Below are 8,500 nucleotides of genomic sequence, written 5' to 3'. Positions count from 1 at the left end.
GCATAATGAATTAAATAATGAAGGGACCATAAGATTATTTAAATTCACTAATAGAATTCAGGAACACCTTTTTAATGCTTGAAAAGAAAACCATGTAATATGAGAAAAATGTAAAGTCCTCTTGAAAGGGACTATCTTACAATGAAGAAGAATTTATAAATGAATTCGAAACTTTTAATGAAATCGTTGTTATTTAAATACAGACCACCTACACAAACAGCATAGCTTCCTCTGGCCAACCAAAAGGCAGATGAGTATCAGAACGGTCTGTCCCTCAGACTGCAGTAAATCCATGCAAAACACCATCTATCTACACACAAAATTTAAACATCAATCATTTCAATGCAATGAAAGGGAAGTGATATGCACTGGCAATATATGTAATTGTTCAAGCACTACCACCTTAGAAGATATAATAAACTACAGATGTTTTAATGTGTCTAGAATCGGCCTGAATATAACAGCTACAAATACACACTAACACAAATATATTGTATTTGCCACCCAAACACCAGTAATATTGTGACTTTCTGAAATGGTAAAATCTCAGAGTAATACTATGAGCAAAGTACAAAGATTCCTCCATTACACAGTAATTGTTTCTAGACAAGTTTCCCTTGCTAAAACTATGTAATATACTTTGTTTGTATCTGAGGTTGTTAATTTATATTCAGATATTTCTAAATGAATTGTTCAACTGCACAAAGCGCCTAAGTGTTGGGGGTGGAGGAAGCTCTCTGGAGGGGTAGGCCTGGCATGTTCTAGCAGTTCTGATTTTTACCCTCTAAATGAAAAAGCCACCCCACCCACCCCCTTCACTATGACCGAGAAAAACACCACAGAAAATTTCCAGGGCTCCCCCGGTTCTGCTTTCCTTGAGAATACATTTCTTTGAAAGAGGAAAGAGAACACCTATTTTCTTTCCTTCTCCTCAAAGTCATGGTTGATGTAGAGACCAAGTTTTATAGCAGGATTTAAATGAAGATCTACTCTCAACAAAATATCATTTGCCCTTACCAAGATCTGAAATCCCAGCATTGATTAACTACCCCCCAAAACAGTGGGAAAGGCTGTGGGTCCTTCAGTTTTCAAATTCAAGCCAAACACCCGAGGGAATGAGGGTTTTAATGTGCAAGAATGAGGAGAACTGAAAAATGAGGACATACTTTAAATGTTCTGTCCTCCTGTCTACCTGATTTTTTGCCCAGCCGCAGCTCTTGATGCCATGGTTCTGAGACTCGAGTTGCCACAGGCACCAGATGCTTCAGAACACACTCAGATAGCAACAGAGGGATGTGGGGGCACAATAGAGAGTGGTGTTAATTGTGGATGAATAGGAGCCTGAGGAGGGCTCTGGGGCACTTTTTAGAAATGAATTTTATTTTATTTTATTTTATTTATTTATTTATGACAGAGTCTCACTTTGTCATCCTCAGTAGAGTGCTGTGGCCTCACACAGCTCACAGCAACCTCCAACTCCTGGGCTTAAGCAATTCTCTTACCTCAGCCTCCCGAGTAGCTAGGACTACAGGTGCCTGCCTCAATGCCCGGCTATTTTTTGGTTGCAATTCTCATTGCTGTTTTAGCTGGCCAGGACCAGGTTCAAACCCACCAGCCTTGGTATATGGGGCCGGGACCCTACCCACTGAGCCACAGGGGCTGCCCTAGAAGTGAATTTTAAAAGAACTCAAAGAACAATGAAGGAAGAGCAGAGTTGAGTCAGAAGTAATTTGGTCTGTCTTGTCAGGGAGCCAGCAATTTGGTATCTGGATAAGGCTGAGAGGGCTGGCCAAGAACCTAAAAAAACGCGACTCTCTCAAGCGCCTTCACCCTCTTCCAAGTTCAGAGAAGGAGCAAACAAGAATGTTATTAAAGTTTGCAGGAGGCCTCCCCTACCACAGAACCAAACCAAACCAAATCACACCAAACTAAGCAACACACCAGCAACTCTGAATTTCTGTAGGATCATGAACTTTCTTTTTATTTTCTTTGTATGTTTATACGTAAAAATATGGAACGCTTCGCAAATCTGCGTGTCATCCTTGTGCAGGGGCCGTGCTAATCTTCTCTGCATCATTCCAATTTTAGTATATGTGCTACCAAAGCAAGCGCAAGATCATGAACTTTGTTGCTGGCGCTCTTGGAGCCCCAGTGAACGACGTCAAGTTCCCATAAGGAAGAAACGCCCGAGATCGAGCTCCACGTGTGTCCTCCGGCCCCCTCTGTCCTCACCTCCCCACCTCCGTTAGCTCCTGATCTTTAAAGCATCTTGAGGATAACTTAAGATATAAAAGATGTTAGTAGGAAAGTTTTTTTGTGAATCCATTTTAATAGGAAAGACCGACCGTGACTGTCCTTTTCAAATGAAGATCATCATATTGGCATAAATGCCAGGGAATTGATGCAAAGATAACAAAACTATTGGCAGCCATCTGTCGTGTCCTATGCAGTAATTTCTGGTTGTATACAATGTACTAATCACATTCTATTAAGCAGAGTATGGAGTATGCTGATCAATTCATTCACCCTATTAGATTTATTTTGCATATACTTACATATATCCATAAGTACATTTATTATTTATAAGTACCAATAGTAGAGATAATGATGTACAATTTTATGTTAGCAAATGAGTTTTTTACAAACATGACACTATAGAATATAACTTGAAAATATATTAATATCAATAAACCTAGTATTTTCATAATTACATCAGAATTGTATTTATTTATTTATTTATTAAATATAAAGAAAGAGTATTTTGGTATTGGAAGTGAGGTTGACTTTGGGGAAATTCAACCAGTTTTAACACAGAGAGGCAAGCAATGTTTGTTCCTTTGTATTTATGATATTTTATCATAGCAGCTGTTTTTTCTTAAAGGAATATTTCTGGTATACTATCAACTCCATAGCTACTTTGTTACTACAGAGTTATTTAGCCTCTGCCTAGGAAGCTGTGTGTCCCGGAACAAGTTACTTCATGTTCTCAGGTGTAATTTTTCTGAATTGTATACTGCTAATAAGTATCATTAATTGACCACTTGTTACTCGTTAAGCAATTTATTAGTACTTTATTTTTTTAATTAAATCATAGCTGTGTACATCACTTTGATCATGGGGCACCATACACCTGTTTCATGGAATATTTGACACATTTTCATCTCATTAGTTGACATAGCCCTCCTGGCATTTTCCTAGTTACTTTGCCAAGACATTCACATTCCACATTTGCCAAGGCTCACAGGTACCCTTGTAAGATGCACCACAGGTGTGATCCTTTCAATCCCCCTCCTTCTACCCACCTCCCCCCTCCCTCCCCACGCTTTCCCCCTTCCCCCTGTTCTTAGGTTGTAACTTGGTTATAGCTTTCATGTGAAGGTCCTAAGTTAGTTTCATAGTAGGGGTGAATACACTGGATATTTTTTCTTCCATTCTTGAGACACTTTACTGAGAAGAATATGTTCCAGCTCCATCCATGTAAACATGAAGGAGGTAAAGTCTCCATCTTTCTTCAAGGCTGCATAGTATTCCATGGTGTACATATACCACAATTTGTTAATCCATTTCTGGATCGACAGCCACTTGGGTTTCTTCCATGACTTAGCAATTATGAATAGGGCTGCAATAAAGATTCTGGTACAAATATCTTTGTTATGATGTGGTTTTTGGTCTTCTGGGTATATGCCCAGCAGAGGGACTTTACATGCAGTAAACTTTAGAATTAACCTTGAAACTTTATACCAAAGCTATACTTAGATTTAAAAGCAAGACTGAGGTTTACAGGAGGCTCTTGTTGAATCTGTGCTAAGACTTGAAAGCCCAGGAGACCAGAAGAAATAGATTTTTAAAACCGGAATGCATTTTAGAGATAATCTAGTAGTCCAGTTTTCTAATGTTATAACTGCTGAAACTGACACTTACAGAGAGGAGGTAAGTTTCCGGGAGCAGCCTCTAGGTTTGGTAATCTCCATCTCCACTGAGTGTGTTTCCTTCTCCCTGACCATGTCACAGGACACACCATTATGTGTTCTATTTACACTTCAAATATTTAAATCTGGCACTGTGATTACAGCTTTTCAATGTTTCTTTTTTTTTTTAATTGTGTTGTTGTATTTAGAATAAGTGAAAAATGTGTAATAGCACCTTTCATTTTCAATCCTGTGTTTAAAATCTTGCTACTCAATGTGTGGTTCATAGGTCAATTAACATCATGTGGCAACGTGTTAGGAAGGTCACATTACAGGTTCCATTCCGGATTTACTGAATCAGAATCCATCAGGCAGTTCACGGCATATTAACAGTAAGAAGCGATGCCCATAAACTTCCTACTCCTTAGATGCTAGCTTCCCGTGCCGTTACTCAGTAACACAGACATCCGCATATGACCTCTTCTTGATCTACATACTAAGTAAATGGTCACCTACAAAAAAGAAAAAATGGCATTTTACCACAGACTATTATCTCAGATAGAGATTGTAATCTGAGATCTGCATATAGATATCACCTAAGGTATTTGTTGATAACATAAGAATTCTGCACTAGTAGGTCATTACCTGATGTCAAGTTTGACGAAGACTAGGCCTTGGATTAATGTTGCAAATCAATCTGAAAAAAAGCCTGAAATGCAAAAACTAGACAGGGTGTCCATAAAGTTTGTGTGCAATTGCACGTGTGTAAATCCTATATTATTCTCTGTTTGAAGGGCTATGTTCAAGTTCCGAAATAATCTTGATACAACACAATTTCATAAAAATGAACAAGTGGCATAGAACCAAGGTTGTCTCGTAATAAGAATGTAAGGCATCCTTTACAACAGGCTTTGGATTTTCTAACATTCTATAAATGCTCTAATGAAACTGTAGGGGATGATGGATATGTTAATTTGCTTGATTATAGCAATCACGTCACGATGTATGTGTGTATCAAAGCATCATGTTGTACACTTTAAAGCTGTATAATTAAAAAGATGTTAAACGCTTCCACTTGATGGGAACAGTGTTAGGGTACATGGCAAACCTTTGGGGTATGAAATACAACTACAAAGGGACCCTACCTAACAAATGAAACTATTGTAACCTAGTCGTTTGTACCCTCATATTAATCTGAAATAAGAAAAAAGAAGTTAAATGAGACTAAAACATAAACCTCAGTCATGATTCCAATGTGTGTAGCAATCCAAATAATTGAAATCTTACCAGAATAGAAAGTTTCTGAAAGAAAAGAATATAGTAATATAAAGTGAAATGGTTGGGGGGCGGGGCCTTGGTGCTTGTCACACCTTCTGGGGGCAAGACATGATTGCAAGAGGGACTTTACCTAACAAATGCAATCAGGGTAACCTGGCTTATTGTACCCTCAATTGAATCCCCAACAATAAAAAAAAATAATAAAATAAAATTTAAAAAAAGAATATGAGGCTTATTACCTTTGCTCACATTAGAGAAAAACTACTAATATTTTATAATTATTCATTTATAATAATACTAGGAAAATGCTATATGAAAGTATCTTAAATTTATATACAACACTATTTACTTTAGAGTCAATACACTCTAAAGAAAAGGTTATTTGAAAAATTGCCTCAAAAATTGTTTGCTGTTTCAAAAATATATGTAAATGTTAAGTGATCAAAGTTCTCTCCTTAGCAAAATTCTCTAAGCTGAGTGTATGAATAATTTCAAATATTAGTTCTGATATTTCTAAGTGAACCTGGAACTATGTCTTATGTTGGCAAACTATCCACAAACAAAATAATCGTTTTAAAAACCAACAAATGTTTCTTCCTGATATTAAATTTATTTACACAATTATATTGACTATGATACAATTAATATGACCATTTGTAGATCACATAACTGCAAATATAACTACAAACTAAAGCTTAAAAGTTCATTGAACAGTACCTGTCCTTTCTCAATAATGATAAATTAGATAACACTGCAAGATGTTTTGGAATTATTATTGCTTAATTGTATTGAATTTATTTTGGATTTAAACGCGTTTTGTGTAAATGTGTCAAACAATATATTCAGAAATGAGAAAGTAGCATTGATATTCCTTATGCCCAGTATGCAAAGGTTTTGTGGGAAAGAACAGATCACTCCATATAAAACAGCTTTGGTATTTTTTCTTATTGCTGATGGTTAGCGTGTGAAGATACCTGGACCAGGGCTTTGCTCTCACTCCTGCAAACACTTTCTTCTCCACCTTGACTGTTTTCTGGTTGATGGGAACAGTTAAGAAGAGGCGGACGCAAGGAACGAATGAGAAAACTGGAGCAGAGCGAACTGCAGGAGGTATTGGGAGTCATTTTTAATTTCCCAGAGGAAAAGCAGGAGGGCTAAACTTCTTCATTCACTCTTCTTCCAGAAATGAAAATTTGGTTTCTCCATTCTATACTGAAGAGATTGTTGAGAAATCAAGGAGGGGGGAAAACAAAAGTTGTTTCAAGTTGGTTAGTTACACCCTAACTCTGTTTCTAGGTATTTTGAAATTGTGAAAATAAAGACTTGATACATATAATTTGTCAGTCTCAGACAGAAGATGATCAAGTCATCTGGACCAACTGCGGCCAGCTGGCAAGGCGGGGTCTGTTCAGGGGTCTGGTTGATGGGCCTCGGAGTTCTGCCCGTGCTCTAGGAAACAGAATGACAAGAATTCACTGTGACCTATTAATAGGACCTCAGAACAGGTCTCAGAATGTAATTTTCCAGTGACCAACTTTCATCAGCATTTTTTATGATCCTATCATTTCTAATTCATGCCTTCATTATCTATGTAGCGAAAGGTAATTGTTAATTTTGCCTGGGCCTTTGGAAAAAATATATAGCTTTTATTACTTATAAAAGTTGCTTATTATAAACGTTTAATTATAAATATTCTCTGCCTTCCTAGAGAATATAAGTATTCAGGATACAGACCCTGTCTCCAGGGATTTTGTAAACTCCAGACTTTGCCACAGTGATCTATTTTTATAGACACTCAAATGTTTTCTTTCACAATGAAAATAATGCTCATAAATTATTTTAGTCAAACTTTCATAAATCCTGGATATTGATTTTCCAGGGCTTAAGTTACTGACCACTGTGTGACTTCCCAGCTTTCTAATTATTTGGAGAGTTAAATTCATAAATGAAAAACAAACACCAAATGTCTTTTTATATTTTCCATCACACTTCAGGAAACAAGCTTTACTTCCTACACATACGGCTGCCAAGTTAAGGTAAAAGTATTTACGTTTTTTAATATGTTCCTCATGCCCACAAGCTCTCTTAATTTGCCAATGTTGACATTTTTCAGAAACATCCAGGAATAAGGTAATCGAATACCTGTTACACTCTAAAATAGCCTCTATGAAGCAGATTTGCTGTTTTGCCCTGTCTTAAATATCTTACTCCACTTTATAACCTGTGAGTATCTTTTGTATTAAGTGACGTGAATCAACTAACATCTTTTCATACAGAGTGGAGCAACATCACCTATCTTGTTGCATATTATGTCCAAATTGTAAATTCTATTACCATAGAGTTTATACACCTTCCCTCCTCTATTAAAGGGTTTGAACTACATTATCTCACTTTTTTGGCCATTTATGTGTGTTGTTTTGTGGACTTTACATAACATACTGGTTAAATCTTTATTGTTCTAATTAATTTTATGTCCTAACTTCTCAAATAAATTTAATAAAAAATATAAGAGGGAATTAAACACGAGTTTTCAAGATTTCCAGACTTTAGTATTACACCCATAGAAACCATACAATAAATGTTTAATGTCCTTAAACATCGTAGAAAATAAAAATCACCAAAACTGATCTACTATCATGTTTTAGGGTCTACACACTCTGCATTTGATCCTTACAGCAAGCCTTTTACACACATGCTGTTCCTTTTGCCACATTGCATATTAGAAATCTGGGGCTCAAACGTTTAGATAATTCATCTAGGGTCACCCAGGAATAGAGCTAACAGTAGAAACCCAGCCTTTCTTATGCAAACATCAGTGCTAATATCTACTACAAGATATTTTTCCCAAAGAATCTGTAGATTCTTTTCAAACATTAATACTTTTTACAGTATAGATGTCAAGACATCTCAGTAAGTGATCACCATAAAAAATGATTTTTAGCAATGGCTACAGTGATCTTTATTTTAGGAGCTCCTAACAGAGGATACCCATTCATAGTAAAAGACCATTTACTTCTTACAATCATGGAGATTCACTTGGACAATAGCGATATCTTGCCAGAGACAATGAACACAGGTGAGCACTCTGAAGATGCCTACTATTTAAAACTCCAGACAGTGTGTAAATAACTACAGGTATGCATTTGTAAAACATTCACATATAGAATTCCAGTTTTTGTTTACTTCAGTGAAGTTTGTCAAATCATAGCTTGCATTTTAAGTTGAATCAAAGTGGACTTGAAGTACTTTTCACTTATAGCCAAAGATACACACAAAGGTAAAATAGAAACAGATAATTTTGTTCAAAATCTTTT

The 8,500-nt window shown here is 36.4% G+C and overlaps 1 non-coding gene across 1 annotated transcript; it reads right to left on the bottom strand.

Moving 5' to 3' along the window:
• Positions 1-2,005: 2,005 nt before the first annotated feature.
• LOC128560497 (U6 spliceosomal RNA) lies at positions 2,006-2,112 on the bottom strand. Its single transcript, XR_008372995.1, has one exon. It is a non-coding gene; the product is annotated as a U6 spliceosomal RNA (small nuclear RNA).
• Between the last annotated feature and the right edge of the window lie 6,388 nt (positions 2,113-8,500).

This window comes from Nycticebus coucang, chromosome 11, assembly GCF_027406575.1.
Source record: "Nycticebus coucang isolate mNycCou1 chromosome 11, mNycCou1.pri, whole genome shotgun sequence".
Lineage (NCBI taxonomy): Eukaryota > Metazoa > Chordata > Mammalia > Primates > Lorisidae > Nycticebus > Nycticebus coucang.
Note: the sequence above shows the minus strand (reverse complement) of the source record. Positions and strands in the feature narration are given on the sequence as shown.